The 21308-nt window shown below is 46.4% G+C and overlaps 1 protein-coding gene across 1 annotated transcript in view; it reads left to right on the top strand.

The window, feature by feature from the left end:
* Positions 1–21308, top strand: part of LOC126416851 (uncharacterized) — a 1707974-nt gene that overhangs the window by 344237 nt on the left and 1342429 nt on the right. The gene's annotated exons all lie outside the window — the stretch shown is intronic.

The raw sequence follows: 21308 nt of genomic DNA, 5'->3' as shown, positions 1-21308 counted from the left end.
TTTTCGTTACACCAGGCACGCCTAACGAAAGAAAAATTAATGTGCTTTCGCGCTTTATCTAGACAAAACTACAGTGGAGTAACAAATGGTCCTGGTCGTTGCTTCGCTTACTGTGTGGCATACCAAGTATACATACAGCAATTCGTAAAACGTGGCGATGCAAACTGTTAATGGACAATTGATTGCAATTTTAAAATACTGCTCTGATAAACCTCGAAAGTTGTATTGCTCGACAATTTCCACAGTCGAAAAACTTCTTTATCGGAAGTCACTGTTGTCCTTCCAGAGGGAAACTGAATTATATCAACAGTCTTTTCTTCATCTTCATGAAAGATACAGGTATCGTTATGTGCAGGCCAAGAGTTCAACAAAGGCAATGAATTAATTTCTACAACTGTTTAGAAAGAGTTTCGGGTGAAATGTTAAAAATTATTGTTTCCTATTTTCCCAGATTTTAGTACGTCGATTACAAGATTTTTGATAGTAAACAGCAATTTTTTAAAAATTTTCGGTCTTAATATGCCGAGCGGTACAAGAAGACAGATATAAAACTGCAGAAATAGTAATTCGCTCGAACTTACCACCGGAATTGTCGTCTACGAATGTGTCATCGACTTAATCGATTGCACAACAGACTCTTGGTTTTTTTCCCCCTAGGTTTCCTCGCTGTTCTTTCACAAGACCTGACTGACTAGCGTTAGGTACAGCAGATGTGTTAATACGAGCAAGCTTCGTCTTCATATAAGCAACGAATTGGTGGTATCTCCTCAACACTTGAAGTAAAGCCCGCCGTGGTGGCCGAGCGGTTCTAGGCGCTTCAGTCCGGAACCACGCTGCTGCTACGGTCGTAGGTTCGAATCCTGCCTCGGGCATGGATGTGTGTGATATCGGTAGGTTAGTTAGGTTTAAGTAGTTCTAGGTCTACTGATGACCTTAGAAGTTGAGTCCCATAGTGCTTAGAGCCATTTGAACATGAAGTAAACTTCGTTGTTCTCCGTCTCCCTGTACCGTATTTCTTGAATCTGCTGAACCGTGTTGATGAAGCCTTGAAACCAGCAGTGTTCACCTCAGTGCCGATTCAGAGTGCCCGGTCTCGTAGATCTCCATTGGTAATTGAGTGTTGCCTCTCATAAGCAGCCCTGCATGATCCATACATCAAGAAAATTTCTCTAAATAATTGTTCATATTATTTATTCAAGTTTTGCGACTTTATGATGGTTATTAATGGGGGATATCTGGCCTCTGTGGCCAGCCTGTAGAGTAAGTCTTCAGACTTTTTTTTTATTTCACAGTCTTGCAAGTTTCATTTTTCCACTTATTTATTACTTTAAGTCTCTCTTCCATTTATACAGTTCACAGTCAGATTTTGTGTAGTAAAAACAGGTTTGCACACTGATTAACATTAAATGTTGGACACATTGAATATTAATTCAATTTGCCTCCATTGTTAGCATTTATGCTGCCGCAAAAAACTGCGATTTTTATGGATACTGAGTGAGTTGCAAATTGAGTGAACAGTAACTGCTGACCATTGTTTCAGAGAAACTATCAACGAAAGTGAAATTAACTTTAAAAATTACGATCGTGCCGAATCGTGTTATCTGTTTACCGGTGCGGCGTCAACGAAGGATATGCGCTTACAATGTTGCGCATGTGTAGTTCGCTAGAGCTCTGGCTGCAAACATGTCCTTTTTCAAATGTGGCGGTATTACACATCCGAATGCAAATTATATCTGGTTTTTTGTTCTACACACAAGTGATGTGAAGGGTAAAAATTAGGAAAGTAGAGTTAAAGTTGCTACAACAAAATGAAGTTTGCGTGATGAGTAAGGGAGGTCGTCTAGTATCGAACACGTAAGTTATTTCGAAATCACAGTTTTTCTGAGGTTTGCATTAAATTATTGGAGATTTTTGTTGGCCATGAAATTTTAACACGTAAAAAAATGCATTTTTGTTTGAAGAAACGTGTAAGTGGACTGCAAATTGTTAGAAACATTGGCTTAAAATAAGTACAAGAGTTCAGGTCCGAAGAAAGCTGACTCAAAGAAGCAAAATTCAGAACAGAGTGAAATCTGGTTTCTCAGGACAGATCGGATCAGGTTGTGGAAAGGGGCCCTAATCAGTTGTTGCTAGTTGCACAAACCTACAAACTTTATTTTGCTAAAAACACTTACACCCTTAAAGAATTCAGAAACAAGTTATTGAAATTGCGTAAAGGAATACGCACGGCTGAAGGCCTTAGTTACAAAATAGAACTGAGGGCTTAAGGCCTGGATAACAAGAACTCCAGTAAATAAATTTTAAAGGTTTTAGACAAAGACCTTTCAAACTTTAAGTAGGCTGAAGGCCATATACTGAACATTAAAACAAATTAATACCCGGCTGAAGGACTCGCACAATACTTGAAGCAAAGAAAATTAAAATCCAAAACAACAGAACAGTTGTGCTCAGAAGTGTTCCAAGGGTCGGCCTGGGGAGGAAACGCTAACAACAGGTTAGGTGAGACAGGCAGCTAAGTGTAACATTAAATAATCTGATGGCAGCACGACCTAGTGACCGCTGAAGAACCAGCCAGCAAACTAACAAATTCACTTCCTCCCAACCAATGGCACTACAGCCAAAAATATCAGCGAGGACGAAGATGGCAGCAGCACTACGTATTGATAATAAGCATCTAAGCGCAGTCAACGCACAAAAACCACTCAAAGAAAGAAAAAGAAAAAAAAATCAACATCAAGCTGTCGAACTACACGCCGTGCCGGACAGCATCAACACGGCGAGGAAAACACTGCCAGAAAACTACGCTAACGATCAAGGCAGGTAACCGGAACGTTAACTTAGAGTTACTAAGCTAAAGTTTTGATCAGTAAAAGGCCTAATTCAAAATAGGTTTTTAATCATTCGCGACGTTTCACGCGTATAGTAAAGACTGTTTCGTTGTTTATAGGCACAATAGTAATGGACCCACCCTCTCAAACGTGGCATTTAATCTCTTATTCGAAGGTTTTATTAATTATGTCCGCAGTTCGTGGTCGTGCGGTAGCGTTCGTGCGGTAGCGTTCTCGCTTCCCACGCCGGGATTCCCGGTTTCGATTCCCGGCGGGGTCAGGGATTTTCTCTGCCTCGTGATGACTGGGTGTTGTGTGATGTCCTTAGGTTAGTTAGGTTTAAGTAGTTTTAAGTTCTAGGGGACTGATGACCATAGATGTTAAATCCCATAGTGCTCAGAGCCATTTTTTTATTAATTATACAGTATTGTCTTCTATTCATAAGTGGATCTTCTAGTGAACAACTTCTTTCCTAAAAACGGTTTCATGGCCACCTCATTGTTTTCCCGTACAACTTAGTCTGTCAATGAGCTTCTTGGAACGTATACTTCTCATTCGTTTCCCTGACTGTCGTTCCAAGGAGTCTCTTGTTTCTTTGCCTTTCTTCGTGTTGTTTTCGTCACAGTTACCTCGTGACTTTCCATATTTGTCTGTTAAAGAAAAAAAAATAAACCCTAAATTGCTTTGTCCGGTACAACCCGGATCTACTGAAAAGACATCATTTGCGCCGTTCCATAACAATATAAGATTGTCTGTCATAGTATTAAAGTCGCGACGACGCGAACGCAACAACTCAGGCGGCTGCTCCACCACTTCTCGTATGAAGCGGCCCTGCCGTGAGCGCCGTCCAACCCCATGTCGACAGATGACAGAAGTCTAAAACATAGTAAATAGGTTTTGCAGATGTAGTTATTATTATAAGGTTAGTACTGAAGCGCTATTTGTGTGCGTACTGCCCATGTCCTTCCCCTCTTATTCCTGAGCGTACTCAACGTTGGTTGGGAAGCAGACGACTTTTCGTAGCAGAGAAGCTCTGCAGAGTGATACCAAATTAGTTTCTTTCACTCTGGGATGGGAGCAGAGAAGACACAAACAGGTAGTGACTAGAGATATTCGTATGACTGAAAAAAGCCTGGAGGTGGAGAAGTTGGTCACAGCAGCTTTTGGCGCGTTCATCCCCTCCACCGAAGCTCAGTAAGATTATATTTCGTTTCATATACCCAAAACATGAGATGATTCTCGTAGGTGTGGAACATGTCAGAAAGTATAACATAAAACATAAAACATTTGAACATAATACTTATTACCCTGATCATTTGTCAGGAGATTGTCGAAGTAGGTGAATACAATGCGATAAACTGGAACAGCTAATATTTACAGAATTAACACGCTGTCGGAATGCAACATTGTCATGCACTATTAACAAATTTATCATACACATAATACCTAATCTTGACTGTCGTGACAAAGTGCTGTCAAAACTGAAATCTAATAAACATTTTCACTTAAGCTGGTTTAACAAGAATCTGTTAAGATATGAGGTGCGACAATAAATTAATGAGATTGATGTGAAAGAAAAAGTTGCTTACCGTTTTGGTTAAGTTTATTGTTGCCTCCTTCAAAGTAGTTCTCTTCTGATTGCACACACTTCTTCCAGCGCTTCTTCCATTTATGGTAACATTTCTGGAACTCATCTTCTGTAATATCATCCAAGTCCCTCGTCACAGCTTTTTGGACATCTTGCGTTGTTTGGAAATGGTGTCACTTGAACGCCGATTTGACTCTTGGATATAGAAAAAAAAAGTCCCAAGGAGCGATATCTGGTGAATAAGGTTTCTGTGGTAGTACAGAAATTTGTCTTGAGGTTAAAAATTGCTGTACTGACAGAGCAGTATTACTGTAATGTTTGCATCATCTGAAAACAAAACAAACATAGCATCTGACAATGTAACAGATGAGAGCTCAATGTACTCAAAAAACAGCCAATGGATCCAAGATGGAACCTAGATTTTTTTTTTACTAATTTTTTATTTACACGTGAAGTTCCGTAGGAATAAATCGAGCAGCAAATCTCCAAGGTCATGGAACGTGTCAGTACATGAAATTACAGCATAAAAGTAATAACAGATAAAAATAACAATTCATGAACCTGAAAAAAGTCAGTCCACAAGTTTAAGTAAACGCTATCCGCAATACAATAAGAGTGAGCTTCATTTTTCAAGGAACTCCTCGACAAAATAGGAGGAGTGACCCATGAGGAACTCTTCAGATTAGATTTGAAAGCACGTGGATTACTGCTAAGATTTTTTAATTTGAGTGACAGCTTATTGAAAATGGATCAGCAGTATACTGCACACATTTTCGCACAAGAGTTAAGGAAGTCCGATCCAAATGCAGGTTTGATTTCTGCCAAGTATTAACCGAGTTAAAGCTGTTTATTCTTGGGAATAAACTAATATTGGTAACAAGAAACGACAATAACGAAGATACATATTGAGAGACCATTGTCAAAATACCCAGGCACGTGAATAGGGGCCGACAAGAGGTTCGTGAACTCATACCACCTATTGCCCGAACCGCCCGTTTGTGAGCCAAATATATACTTTTAGAATGGGAAGAGTTATCCTAAAATATAATATACGACATAAGCGAATGAAAATAAGCCAAGTAAACTAATTTTCATGTCGAACGATCACTGGCTTCTGATACCGTTCGAATAATATAAATGGCAGTATTAAGTCTTTGAACAAGATCCTGAACGTGAGCTTTCCACGACAGCTTACCATCTATCTGAACAGCTAGAAACTTGAACTGTTCAGTTTCAATAATCATGTGCCCGTTCTGTGAAATTAAAAGGTGATGAGCACCAAATATAATTTATTCCCACTCAGATGGAGAATGACTGCTTACTCCACAGGTATTTCGCAACGACACCCTTTCTTTCCTGTTAGATAGGTAAGACTGAAACAATTTCGTAGCGTTGCCGGTGACCCCATAATATTCTAATCTAATTAAGAGGATGCTGTGGTTCACACAGTCAAAGGCTTTTGACAGGTCACGAAAAATGCCAGTAGCCTCCAGTTCCCTCTTTAATGAATGAAGGTCGTGCGGTAGCGTTTTCGCTTCCTACGCCCGGGTTCCCAGGTTCGATTCCCGGCGGGGTCAGGGATTTGCTCTTTCTCGTGATGACTGGGTGTTGTGTGATGTCCCTGGGTTAGTTAGGTCTAAGTAGCTCTAAGTTCTAGGGGATTGATGACCATAGATGTTAAGTCCCATAGTAAAAAAAAAAAAAAATAAATAAATGAAGTACATTCTCACTGTAAGTGTAAATAGCGTTCTCTCTATCAGAAACCTTTAAAAAAAACCTTAGGTGCTCACCAGTTCGGCAGACAAGGGGTAGAGTGTAAGAAGACAGGTAAGGGAGCAGACGTACCTGAAATACGTCTGTCTCCAAATTCAGGAGGAAGGTACTAGAATATTTGATAAATTTACTAATCCGTTCTGTTTCTAGCACATTTTTGCATAGGGAAAGACTTCATGTTTGTTTTCTGTGAAAATAATTAAGATTTGCCTTAAAATGTTTAGTAGAGGACTCTGTTCCTTGTTCCTCGCCACGTGGTAGCCAGTTTGGATGTTTAAGCCTCTTACATTCCCCTATTGCATTAACTGCACGCCCTTACAGAGTGTGAAATGACTAGATTAACGAAGGATAAGATCTCCGTTCAGGCTAGCGAATATCGTCGCTGTTCCTTGTGACCCATGAGACTCCAAGTGGACCACGTGTACAGTGACGCTCTTAAAGCGACTGTTCCCACCGCCGATAAAATCAGATGACGAACGAAATCGATTCAGTAATCCTTGCCGTTTCACGGCCATTTTCACACACGCGTTAGGTCGATTTTGGAAACAGGATACCGGGTGATATGTTTGACCAAGACCACGTGGTCATCGGCACAGTAGGCGAACACAGTAAGTAGTTTAGAAAGTGAAACGTTTTCCTGTACGCAAAAGGTAACTTCGTGTCCGTTAAAGATCTGAATGCGAGTAGTGAATCTTTGCTCTCCCCCAGCACCGTCTATTATATTACATACCTGTCTTACTATATTTGATTTCTGTTTCGTGTAGTTGATTGGATGCACACTAGACTAACGAATTACGGATTGTGGCAAGTTGACGAAACGCTTACCCAGCCACTGCCTCACATGTTCAAGCAGTGTGCACTCATAGTGATAATAAGTATCTTAATTGTATTGTGTGTCAGTGAAAGTTTTGTCTTAACGGTGGTGTATGTCGATCACGATGTTATGTCATTCAGTCCATTCAGTTAATAAATAACCAAATGGTGAATAGAAGAACCTTTAATATGCTGAAAAATACCCCAGTAAAATCAGTAGAATAAGTCGGATGCCATAAGCACAAGCTGACTAGTCAAAGACTGAATATCTGCTGGGTCACGTATTAGCATATTCAACCCCCAGTCCCTTTGATAACCAGTAAATACGATAAAGACACGTTCAGCACTTCTGTTTGGACCTCTCTCTCTCTCCCCATTTATCGATTGCGTGCTTATATCATCAGGCAATATTAATTCAAGTAACTATTGCCGTAAACTGCCGGTTTTCTGTCATTTTCTGCCTTTCTCCCCCGGTTGTGAATCGGAAGTAAAGCAATTCCACGCATGTTTGAGGGCTGTTCCAGCAGAAAAGGGAAGCTTCGCAGAGAACAGTTCGAATAATAAGAAAGAAGGGACAAATACTAGTGACTACACAGACTAGGTGTAGGAAAACAAGTTGCCGTTACGGTTCATTTGGACTCTCACTTTCCCATGATTATCAATTCTCTTCTGTTTCTCACCTCCCCACAGCCATCTACTTCCAGTACCACTGTAGTATTTTAAGGCTCCCATTAGTATTACGCCCAGGTATTGTCACAGTCAACAATATAAAGAACAGTATCAGTTGTACTTAAAAATACAATAAAAATGTAATATTACTCATTTGCAAACAGAATACAAAACTGCGAAGTGCACACGGAAAAATTCACTAAGAACCGGTCACTTTTTTCCACTGCGAAACGCGCTATTCTTTAGATTCAAAATCACGTAAGCTGTCTTGTTGCTCCACAGTTCACGCTGCAATAGCACCATAGCGTCAGGTGCTGTTACAAGCATTAGAAACTGTTCTTGTCCGATACAGTCTGTTCTCCAACAACACCCGACCTTCCCTTGTAACTAAATACGTCAGGCGTTAGAAAACAAATTGTTGTACGGCTGAGCAGGCTTCTGCTAATTTTTGATAATAAAAACACAGCATTGTAAAGCAGTTCGCCTTAGAGACGCATTATCTGTAGGAGGAAAGCAATATCCTGAATCACTGTAAATTATGGGTCAACATGACAGAGGCGAATCTCTGAAGCCATTCTAACGGCGGACACAGCACGTGAATCGTTCGGGTGTGATCAGCATCTCAGCGCGTCCCTCTCGTTTCAATATCGATGACAGCACCGTTATGGTAGTCACTTTCAGCTTTAGATAGCTCTGCGAAGTTTATCTACGTAGCTGTTGGTTCCACTCAGCACGCTGTTTGTGCAGCGGCACACACTTTCTGCTTTAACACTGCAATAGGGCGATAACGCAATGGCTTTCGAAAGTTTGTTCGTGGATACTAACACATCAAACCCAGGTGCGTGATTCCACAGTAACTGTTTACTTTATGCTGTTGCCCAATATGTCTCTCCAACTTGCGTGTCGGTGGTGCAGACAATATCTGGTACACAACGTGTAGCTCATACTTCAGTCGTATCCCATAATAATGTCACGTAGAAAAAGGTGTAATTAGATGAATGACGAACACTAACCTAACTTAACGAAGGTTTATTTAGCACCTGCACATACAAGAGCGCGGAGCGAACTGTCTCCGGCCAGAACGCATACTATATATATATATATATATATATATATATATATATATATATATATATATATATATATATATATATACAGGGTGTTTCAAAAATGACCGGTATATTTGAAACGGCAATAAAAACTAAACGAGCAGCGATAGAAATACACCGTTTGTTGCAATATGCTTGGGACAACAGTACATTTTCAGGCAGACAAACTTTCGAAATTACAGTAGTTACAATTTTCAACAACAGATGGCGCTGCGGTCTGGGAAACTCTATAGTACGATATTTTCCACATATCCACCATGCGTAGCAATAATGTGGCGTAGTCTCTGAATGAAATTACCCGAAACCTTTGACAACGTGTCTGGCGGAATGGCTTCACATGCAGATGAGATGTACTGCTTCAGCTGTTCAATCGTTTCTGGATTCTGGCGGTACACCTGGTCTTTCAAGTGTCCCCACAGAAAGAAGTCACAGGGGTTCATGTCTGGCGAATAGGGAGGCCAATCCACGCCGCCTCCTGTATGTTTCGGATAGCCCAAAGCAATCACACGATCATCGAAATATTCATTCAGGAAATTAAAGACGTCGGCCGTGCGATGTGGCCGGGCACCATCTTGCATAAACCACGAGGTGTTCGCAGTGTCGTCTAAGGCAGTTTGTACCGCCACAAATTCACGAAGAATGTCCAGATAGCGTGATGCAGTAATCGTTACGGATCTGAAAAATGGGCCAATGATTCCTTTGGAAGAAATGGCGGCCCAGACCAGTACTTTTTGAGGATGCAGGGGCGATGGGACTGCAACATGGGGCTTTTCGGTTCCCCATATGCGCCAGTTCTGTTTATTGACGAAGCCGTCCAGGTAAAAATAAGCTTCGTCAGTAAACCAAATGCTGCCCACATGCATATCGCCGTCATCAATCCTGTGCACAATATCGTTAGCGAATGTCTCTCGTGCAGCAATGGTAGCGGCGCTGAGGGGTTGCCTCGTTTGAATTTTGTATGGATAGAGGTGTAAACTCTGGCGCATGAGACGATACGTGGACGTTGGCGCCATTTGGACCGCAGCTGCAACACGGCGAACAGAAACCCGAGGCCGCTGTTGGATCACCTGCTGCACTAGCTGCGCGTTGCCCTCTGTGGTTGCCATACACGGTCGCCCTACCCTTCCAGCACGTTCATCTGTCACGTTCCCAGTCCGTTGAAATTTTTCAAACAGATCCTTTATTGACATCTTGGGTTGTCGGGTGTTCTGCCGGATATCAGCGTCGTACTTGCACGATATTTCGGTCACGTAGCTCGAGACCTTCATCAGGTGCGACCTGAGACTGCTCCTCGAGTGGACCTGGTCCAGTATTTATGCCTATGGGCTTCCCCCTCCACCAACAGCTGCAGGCGCTTCCTCTGTGGTCCGCGCCCATTCCCTGCGACCTGCTGGAGCGTTGCTGCTCCGTTTTCCGTCCGCTTCGGATCTAGGTGTTCCCTCTGCGGTCCGCGCCCACCAAACCCGCTCCTGGGGGTTTCATCTACGGTCTGGGGTACCAGACGTTCCCCCTGCGGTCCGCGCCCGCTCACCACGACCTGTTGGAGCGTTGCCGCTCCGTTTTTCATCTGCTGCGGCTCTGGATGTTCCCTCTGCGGTCCGCGCCCACCAGTCCCACTTCTGGGTGTTCCATCTTCGGTCTGGTGCTCCTGGCAGTCCGTCAGGGGCTCGTTTACCATCTCCATGTCTCTGGTTCTTCTGTTTGTATAGTGTTGCAGCTGGCCCCGTTGCTCCTTTAACAATTCCAGAGCCGGATCCCAGGCTCTGCTTAGCTGGTACCCTGTGTCACGATTCATAAGATCGTCAGCCATTTTAATCTCAATCGATTCTCTTATGACACTGTCCCAAAATCTGGGTGTTTGTGCTAGAATCTTGGTATCCTCATACTTCATGGCATGATCTAGCTCTAGACAGTGTTCAGCAATGGCTGACTTAGTCACCTGTCTTAATCTAGTGTGCCTCTGATGTTCTTTGCACCTGATCTCCACAGTTCTTGTCGTCTGGCCAATGTAGGACATGCCACATTGACAAGGTATATTGTAAATCCCTGGTTTTCGTAACCCCAGGTCGTCTTTGACACTCCCCAGCAGTCCCCCGATCTTGTTGGATGGACAGAAAACACACTTGATATTGTGTTTACGCAGGATCCTACTGATTCTGGCAGAAATAGAGCCAGCATAGGGCAGATATGCCACCTTCCTTGCTTCATCTTGGTCTTCTTCAGGAACCTGTGGTATAGTGGCTGGTCGGAGTGCCCTCTCAATTTGTCTGTCCATGTATCCATTCTTGGAGAAAACTGTTTTGAGACGTTCTATCTCTATGGGTAGATTCTCTTGGTCTGATAGGGCACGTGCTCTGTGGACCAAAGTCTTCAGAACCCCATTCTTCTGTGCAGGGTGGTGACAACTGCTGGCCTGCAGATATAAATCAGTGTGTGTAGGCTTTCGGTACACACTGTGGCCAATTGATCCATCTGCTTTCCTCTGGACTAGTACATCCAGAAATGACAGCTGGCCATTCTTCTCCAGTTCCATGGTGAACTTGATATTAGGGTGGCATGAGTTAAGATGTTCAAGAAACTCATTGAGCCTGTCCATCCCATGTGGCCAGATCACGAAGGTGTCATCCACATACCTAAAGAAGCATGTGGGTTTAAATGTGGCTGTCTCCAATGCCCTCTCCTCAAAACTCTCCATAAACATGTTGGCAACCACAGGGGACAGTGGGCTGCCCATAGCTACACCTTCAGTTTGCACGTAATATTGGTTTCTGTACAGGAAATACGTGGATGTCAGTGTATGACTGAACAGGTCCAACAGAGAACCATCAAATTTCTCTGCAATCAGTTCTAGTGAGTCCTTCAGTGGGACCCTGGTGAACAGCGATACCACATCAAAACTAACCATGATGTCCGAATCTGTGATGTGCAGTTGCTTGAGGCGTTGCAGGAAATCTTCTGAGTTGCGGATGTGGTGAATACATTTCCCCACATATGGAGCCAGGAGACCTTTCAGGTACTTGGCTGTTGTGTACGTAGGTGCCCCAATATTACTGACAATAGGACGTAGGGGCACACCCTCCTTGTGTATTTTAGGCAGACCATACAGTCTGGGTGGCACTGGCGCTTTTTCCCGTAGTTGTCTGATGATCTTATCGGGCATCCCTGTTTCCTTCAAGAGAGCACTAGTCTTCTTGGCCACCTTGTCCGTGGGGTCACAATCCAGAATTCTGTATGCAGGGTCCTCCAGAAGTTGGCGTACTTTCTCATCATAATCCACTCGCTGCAAGATGACAGTGGAGTTCCCTTTGTCTGCTGGCAGTACCACAATGCTGTTGTCTTCCCGTAGTTTCTTGAGTGCAAGCCTCTCCTCGGTTGTGATGTTCGATTTCGGCGGCCTGGCCTTGGTGAGGGCCCTGCAGGTCTCTCGGCGGACTTCCTCTGCCACATTAGGTGGAAGTGTAGCTGCAACTTGCTCTACTGCACTGACGAAACCTGAAATGGGTACGTTTCTAGGGGTCGTAGCAAAGTTGAGACCCCTGCTGAGTACCTTTAAGGTTGTATCATCAAACTGTATGCCACTCAGATTCGTCACCGTGCGTGTCTCTTCCATCTGCTGTGCTTTCTTGCTCATGCGGTCAAACTTTGCAGATTGGCAAGATGAGGCATTCCTTCTAGCACACTCAGCTAAAGACCAGGAGGCACGGTCTACCCAATCCCAATCTTCTCTTCTTAAGGAAGCTGCCATGTACAGATGAATGTGTAACAGCTCCCTGGCCACAACATCTAACCTGTGGCGCATATCTCGGATCCTCTCTCTCACCAGTGCCATGCTAGCTCTGCGTTTTATCTTGTTCGCCGCTCTGGAGTTGATGTGATGTTTAATTCTGGCAAATACTGGTACCACTTCTCCATCTCGACACCTCAGCAAAAAACTGAGAGAACTCAGCATCTTCCCTTTCTTCTGCCGTAGCTTGTCCAGCTTCTTGATATTCTGATACATATCCTCCCCGTAGAGACTTTTGATGTAACTCTTCAGGCTTTCCCGGCGATCTAATGACATCTTGGGTTGTCGGGTGTTCTGCCGGATATCAGCGTCGTACTTGCACGATATTTCGGTCACGTAGCTCGAGACCTTCATCAGGTGCGACCTGAGACTGCTCCTCGAGTGGACCTGGTCCAGTATTTATGCCTATGGGCTTCCCCCTCCACCAACAGCTGCAGGCGCTTCCTCTGTGGTCCGCGCCCATTCCCTGCGACCTGCTGGAGCGTTGCTGCTCCGTTTTCCGTCCGCTTCGGATCTAGGTGTTCCCTCTGCGGTCCGCGCCCACCAAACCCGCTCCTGGGGGTTTCATCTACGGTCTGGGGTACCAGACGTTCCCCCTGCGGTCCGCGCCCGCTCACCACGACCTGTTGGAGCGTTGCCGCTCCGTTTTTTCATCTGCTGCGGCTCTGGATGTTCCCTCTGCGGTCCGCGCCCACCAGTCCCACTTCTGGGTGTTCCATCTTCGGTCTGGTGCTCCTGGCAGTCCGTCAGGGGCTCGTTTACCATCTCCATGTCTCTGGTTCTTCTGTTTGTATAGTGTTGCAGCTGGCCCCGTTGCTCCTTTAACAATTCCAGAGCCGGATCCCAGGCTCTGCTTAGCTGGTACCCTGTGTCACGATTCATAAGATCGTCAGCCATTTTAATCTCAATCGATTCTCTTATGACACTGTCCCAAAATCTGGGTGTTTGTGCTAGAATCTTGGTATCCTCATACTTCATGGCATGATCTAGCTCTAGACAGTGTTCAGCAATGGCTGACTTAGTCACCTGTCTTAATCTAGTGTGCCTCTGATGTTCTTTGCACCTGATCTCCACAGTTCTTGTCGTCTGGCCAATGTAGGACATGCCACGTTGACAAGGTATATTGTAAATCCCTGGTTTTCGTAACCCCAGGTCGTCTTTGACACTCCCCAGCAGTCCCCCGATCTTGTTGGATGGACAGAAAACACACTTGATATTGTGTTTACGCAGGATCCTAGTGATTCTGGCAGAAATAGAGCCAGCATAGGGCAGATATGCCACCTTCCTTGCTTCATCTTGGTCTTCTTCAGGAACCTGTGGTATAGTGGCTGGTCGGAGTGCCCTCTCAATTTGTCTGTCCATGTATCCATTCTTGGAGAAAACTGTTTTGAGACGTTCTATCTCTATGGGTAGATTCTCTTGGTCTGATAGGGCACGTGCTCTGTGGACCAAAGTCTTCAGAACCCCATTCTTCTGTGCAGGGTGGTGACAACTGCTGGCCTGCAGATATAAATCAGTGTGTGTAGGCTTTCGGTACACACTGTGGCCAATTGATCCATCTGCTTTCCTCTGGACTAGTACATCCAGAAATGACAGCTGGCCATTCTTCTCCAGTTCCATGGTGAACTTGATATTAGGGTGGCATGAGTTAAGATGTTCAAGAAACTCATTGAGCCTGTCCATCCCATGTGGCCAGATCACGAAGGTGTCATCCACATACCTAAAGAAGCATGTGGGTTTAAATGTGGCTGTCTCCAATGCCCTCTCCTCAAAACTCTCCATAAACATGTTGGCAACCACAGGGGACAGTGGGCTGCCCATAGCTACACCTTCAGTTTGCACGTAATATTGGTTTCTGTACAGGAAATACGTGGATGTCAGTGTATGACTGAACAGGTCCAACAGAGAACCATCAAATTTCTCTGCAATCAGTTCTAGTGAGTCCTTCAGTGGGACCCTGGTGAACAGCGATACCACATCAAAACTAACCATGATGTCCGAATCTGTGATGTGCAGTTGCTTGAGGCGTTGCAGGAAATCTTCTGAGTTGCGGATGTGGTGAATACATTTCCCCACATATGGAGCCAGGAGACCTTTCAGGTACTTGGCTGTTGTGTACGTAGGTGCCCCAATATTACTGACAATAGGACGTAGGGGCACACCCTCCTTGTGTATTTTAGGCAGACCATACAGTCTGGGTGGCACTGGCGCTTTTTCCCGTAGTTGTCTGATGATCTTATCGGGCATCCCTGTTTCCTTCAAGAGAGCACTAGTCTTCTTGGCCACCTTGTCCGTGGGGTCACAATCCAGAATTCTGTATGCAGGGTCCTCCAGAAGTTGGCGTACTTTCTCATCATAATCCACTCGCTGCAAGATGACAGTGGAGTTCCCTTTGTCTGCTGGCAGTACCACAATGCTGTTGTCTTCCCGTAGTTTCTTGAGTGCAAGCCTCTCCTCGGTTGTGATGTTCGATTTCGGCGGCCTGGCCTTGGTGAGGGCCCTGCAGGTCTCTCGGCGGACTTCCTCTGCCACATTAGGTGGAAGTGTAGCTGCAACTTGCTCTACTGCACTGACGAAACCTGAAATGGGTACGTTTCTAGGGGTCGTAGCAAAGTTGAGACCCCTGCTGAGTACCTTTAAGGTTGTATCATCAAACTGTATGCCACTCAGATTCGTCACCGTGCGTGTCTCTTCCATCTGCTGTGCTTTCTTGCTCATGCGGTCAAACTTTGCAGATTGGCAAGATGAGGCATTCCTTCTAGCACACTCAGCTAAAGACCAGGAGGCACGGTCTACCCAATCCCAATCTTCTCTTCTTAAGGAAGCTGCCATGTACAGATGAATGTGTAACAGCTCCCTGGCCACAACATCTAACCTGTGGCGCATATCTCGGATCCTCTCTCTCACCAGTGCCATGCTAGCTCTGCGTTTTATCTTGTTCGCCGCTCTGGAGTTGATGTGATGTTTAATTCTGGCAAATACTGGTACCACTTCTCCATCTCGACACCTCAGCAAAAAACTGAGAGAACTCAGCATCTTCCCTTTCTTCTGCCGTAGCTTGTCCAGCTTCTTGATATTCTGATACATATCCTCCCCGTAGAGACTTTTGATGTAACTCTTCAGGCTTTCCCGGCGATCTAATGACATCTTGGGTTGTCGGGTGTTCTGCCGGATATCAGCGTCGTACTTGCACGATATTTCGGTCACGTAGCTCGAGACCTTCATCAGGTGCGACCTGAGACTGCTCCTCGAGTGGACCTGGTCCAGTATTTATGCCTATGGGCTTCCCCCTCCACCAACAGCTGCAGGCGCTTCCTCTGTGGTCCGCGCCCATTCCCTGCGACCTGCTGGAGCGTTGCTGCTCCGTTTTCCGTCCGCTTCGGATCTAGGTGTTCCCTCTGCGGTCCGCGCCCACCAAACCCGCTCCTGGGGGTTTCATCTACGGTCTGGGGTACCAGACGTTCCCCCTGCGGTCCGCGCCCGCTCACCACGACCTGTTGGAGCGTTGCCGCTCCGTTTTTCATCTGCTGCGGCTCTGGATGTTCCCTCTGCGGTCCGCGCCCACCAGTCCCACTTCTGGGTGTTCCATCTTCGGTCTGGTGCTCCTGGCAGTCCGTCAGGGGCTCGTTTACCATCTCCATGTCTCTGGTTCTTCTGTTTGTATAGTGTTGCAGCTGGCCCCGTTGCTCCTTTAACAGAAGACCAAGATGAAGCAAGGAAGGTGGCATATCTGCCCTATGCTGGCTCTATTTCTGCCAGAATCAGTAGGATCCTGCGTAAACACAATATCAAGTGTGTTTTCTGTCCATCCAACAAGATCGGGGGACTGCTGGGGAGTGTCAAAGACGACCTGGGGTTACGAAAACCAGGGATTTACAATATACCTTGTCAATGTGGCATGTCCTACATTGGCCAGACGACAAGAACTGTGGAGATCAGGTGCAAAGAACATCAGAGGCACACTAGATTAAGACAGGTGACTAAGTCAGCCATTGCTGAACACTGTCTAGAGCTAGATCATGCCATGAAGTATGAGGATACCAAGATTCTAGCACAAACACCCAGATTTTGGGACAGTGTCATAAGAGAATCGATTGAGATTAAAATGGCTGACGATCTTATGAATCGTGACACAGGGTACCAGCTAAGCAGAGCCTGGGATCCGGCTCTGGAATTGTTAAAGGAGCAACGGGGCCAGCTGCAACACTATACAAACAGAAGAACCAGAGACATGGAGATGGTAAACGAGCCCCTGACGGACTGCCAGGAGCACCAGACCGAAGATGGAACACCCAGAAGTGGGACTGGTGGGCGCGGACCGCAGAGGGAACATCCAGAGCCGCAGCAGATGAAAAACGGAGCGGCAACGCTCCAACAGGTCGTGGTGAGCGGGCGCGGACCGCAGGGGGAACGTCTGGTACCCCAGACCGTAGATGAAACCCCCAGGAGCGGGTTTGGTGGGCGCGGACCGCAGAGGGAACACCTAGATCCGAAGCGGACGGAAAACGGAGCAGCAACGCTCCAGCAGGTCGCAGGGAATGGGCGCGGACCACAGAGGAAGCGCCTGCAGCTGTTGGTGGAGGGGGAAGCCCATAGGCATAAATACTGGACCAGGTCCACTCGAGGAGCAGTCTCAGGTCGCACCTGATGAAGGTCTCGAGCTACGTGACCGAAATATCGTGCAAGTACGACGCTGATATCCGGCAGAACACCCGACAACCCAAGATGTCATTAGATCGCCGGGAAAGCCTGAAGAGTTACATCAAAAGTCTCTACGGGGAGGATATGTATCAGAATATCAAGAAGCTGGACAAGCTACGGCAGAAGAAAGGGAAGATGCTGAGTTCTCTCAGTTTTTTGCTGAGGTGTCGAGATGGAGAAGTGGTACCAGTATTTGCCAGAATTAAACATCACATCAACTCCAGAGCGGCGAACAAGATAAAACGCAGAGCTAGCATGGCACTGGTGAGAGAGAGGATCCGAGATATGCGCCACAGGTTAGATGTTGTGGCCAGGGAGCTGTTACACATTCATCTGTACATGGCAGCTTCCTTAAGAAGAGAAGATTGGGATTGGGTAGACCGTGCCTCCTGGTCTTTAGCTGAGTGTGCTAGAAGGAATGCCTCATCTTGCCAATCTGCAAAGTTTGACCGCATGAGCAAGAAAGCACAGCAGATGGAAGAGACACGCACGGTGACGAATCTGAGTGGCATACAGTTTGATGATACAACCTTAAAGGTACTCAGCAGGGGTCTCAACTTTGCTACGACCCCTAGAAACGTACCCATTTCAGGTTTCGTCAGTGCAGTAGAGCAAGTTGCAGCTACACTTCCACCTAATGTGGCAGAGGAAGTCCGCCGAGAGACCTGCAGGGCCCTCACCAAGGCCAGGCCGCCGAAATCGAACATCACAACCGAGGAGAGGCTTGCACTCAAGAAACTACGGGAAGACAACAGCATTGTGGTACTGCCAGCAGACAAAGGGAACTCCACTGTCATCTTGCAGCGAGTGGATTATGATGAGAAAGTACGCCAACTTCTGGAGGACCCTGCATACAGAATTCTGGATTGTGACCCCACGGACAAGGTGGCCAAGAAGACTAGTGCTCTCTTGAAGGAAACAGGGATGCCCGATAAGATCATCAGACAACTACGGGAAAAAGCGCCAGTGCCACCCAGACTGTATGGTCTGCCTAAAATACACAAGGAGGGTGTGCCCCTACGTCCTATTGTCAGTAATATTGGGGCACCTACGTACACAACAGCCAAGTACCTGAAAGGTCTCCTGGCTCCATATGTGGGGAAATGTATTCACCACATCCGCAACTCAGAAGATTTCCTGCAACGCCTCAAGCAACTGCACATCACAGATTCGGACATCATGGTTAGTTTTGATGTGGTATCGCTGTTCACCAGGGTCCCACTGAAGGACTCACTAGAACTGATTGCAGAGAAATTTGATGGTTCTCTGTTGGACCTGTTCAGTCATACACTGACATCCACGTATTTCCTGTACAGAAACCAATATTACGTGCAAACTGAAGGTGTAGCTATGGGCAGCCCACTGTCCCCTGTGGTTGCCAACATGTTTATGGAGAGTTTTGAGGAGAGGGCATTGGAGACAGCCACATTTAAACCCACATGCTTCTTTAGGTATGTGGATGACACCTTCGTGATCTGGCCACATGGGATGGACAGGCTCAATGAGTTTCTTGAACATCTTAACTCATGCCACCCTAATATCAAGTTCACCATGGAACTGGAGAAGAATGGCCAGCTGTCATTTCTGGATGTACTAGTCCAGAGGAAAGCAGATGGATCAATTGGCCACAGTGTGTACCGAAAGCCTACACACACTGATTTATATCTGCAGGCCAGCAGTTGTCACCACCCTGCACAGAAGAATGGGGTTCTGAAGACTTTGGTCCACAGAGCACGTGCCCTATCAGACCAAGAGAATCTACCCATAGAGATAGAACGTCTCAAAACAGTTTTCTCCAAGAATGGATACATGGACAGACAAATTGAGAGGGCACTCCGACCAGCCACTATACCACAGGTTCCTGAAGAAGACCAAGATGAAGCAAGGAAGGTGGCATATCTGCCCTATGCTGGCTCTATTTCTGCCAGAATCAGTAGGATCCTGCGTAAACACAATATCAAGTGTGTTTTCTGTCCATCCAACAAGATCGGGGGACTGCTGGGGAGTGTCAAAGACGACCTGGGGTTACGAAAACCAGGGATTTACAATATACCTTGTCAATGTGGCATGTCCTACATTGGCCAGACGACAAGAACTGTGGAGATCAGGTGCAAAGAACATCAGAGGCACACTAGATTAAGACAGGTGACTAAGTCAGCCATTGCTGAACACTGTCTAGAGCTAGATCATGCCATGAAGTATGAGGATACCAAGATTCTAGCACAAACACCCAGATTTTGGGACAGTGTCATAAGAGAATCGATTGAGATTAAAATGGCTGACGATCTTATGAATCGTGACACAGGGTACCAGCTAAGCAGAGCCTGGGATCCGGCTCTGGAATTGTTAAAGGAGCAACGGGGCCAGCTGCAACACTATACAAACAGAAGAACCAGAGACATGGAGATGGTAAACGAGCCCCTGACGGACTGCCAGGAGCACCAGACCGAAGATGGAACACCCAGAAGTGGGACTGGTGGGCGCGGACCGCAGAGGGAACATCCAGAGCCGCAGCAGATGAAAAACGGAGCGGCAACGCTCCAACAGGTCGTGGTGAGCGGGCGCGGACCGCAGGGGGAACGTCTGGTACCCCAGACCGTAGATGAAACCCCCAGGAGCGGGTTTGGTGGGCGCGGACCGCAGAGGGAACACCTAGATCCGAAGCGGACGGAAAACGGAGCAGCAACGCTCCAGCAGGTCGCAGGGAATGGGCGCGGACCACAGAGGAAGCGCCTGCAGCTGTTGGTGGAGGGGGAAGCCCATAGGCATAAATACTGGACCAGGTCCACTCGAGGAGCAGTCTCAGGTCGCACCTGATGAAGGTCTCGAGCTACGTGACCGAAATATCGTGCAAGTACGACGCTGATATCCGGCAGAACACCCGACAACCCAAGATGTCATTAGATCGCCGGGAAAGCCTGAAGAGTTACATCAAAAGTCTCTACGGGGAGGATATGTATCAGAATATCAAGAAGCTGGACAAGCTACGGCAGAAGAAAGGGAAGATGCTGAGTTCTCTCAGTTTTTTGCTGAGGTGTCGAGATGGAGAAGTGGTACCAGTATTTGCCAGAATTAAACATCACATCAACTCCAGAGCGGCGAACAAGATAAAACGCAGAGCTAGCATGGCACTGGTGAGAGAGAGGATCCGAGATATGCGCCACAGGTTAGATGTTGTGGCCAGGGAGCTGTTACACATTCATCTGTACATGGCAGCTTCCTTAAGAAGAGAAGATTGGGATTGGGTAGACCGTGCCTCCTGGTCTTTAGCTGAGTGTGCTAGGATGAATGCCTCATCTTGCCAATCTGCAAAGTTTGACCGCATGAGCAAGAAAGCACAGCAGATGGAAGAGACACGCACGGTGACGAATCTGAGTGGCATACAGTTTGATGATACAACCTTAAAGGTACTCAGCAGGGGTCTCAACTTTGCTACGACCCCTAGAAACGTACCCATTTCAGGTTTAGTCAGTGCAGTAGAGCAAGTTGCAGCTACACTTCCACCTAATGTGGCAGAGGAAGTCCGCCGAGAGACCTGCAGGGCCCTCACCAAGGCCAGGCCGCCGAAATCGAACATCACAACCGAGGAGAGGCTTGCACTCAAGAAACTACGGGAAGACAACAGCATTGTGGTACTGCCAGCAGACAAAGGGAACTCCACTGTCATCTTGCAGCGAGTGGATTATGATGAGAAAGTACGCCAACTTCTGGAGGACCCTGCATACAGAATTCTGGATTGTGACCCCACGGACAAGGTGGCCAAGAAGACTAGTGCTCTCTTGAAGGAAACAGGGATGCCCGATAAGATCATCAGACAACTACGGGAAAAAGCGCCAGTGCCACCCAGACTGTATGGTCTGCCTAAAATACACAAGGAGGGTGTGCCCCTACGTCCTATTGTCAGTAATATTGGGGCACCTACGTACACAACAGCCAAGTACCTGAAAGGTCTCCTGGCTCCATATGTGGGGAAATGTATTCACCACATCCGCAACTCAGAAGATTTCCTGCAACGCCTCAAGCAACTGCACATCACAGATTCG

Source organism: Schistocerca serialis, chromosome 8 (assembly GCF_023864345.2).
Source record: "Schistocerca serialis cubense isolate TAMUIC-IGC-003099 chromosome 8, iqSchSeri2.2, whole genome shotgun sequence".
Lineage (NCBI taxonomy): Eukaryota > Metazoa > Arthropoda > Insecta > Orthoptera > Acrididae > Schistocerca > Schistocerca serialis.
The sequence above is the reverse complement of the archived record's forward strand: the minus strand, read 5'-3'. Positions and strand labels throughout refer to the sequence as shown.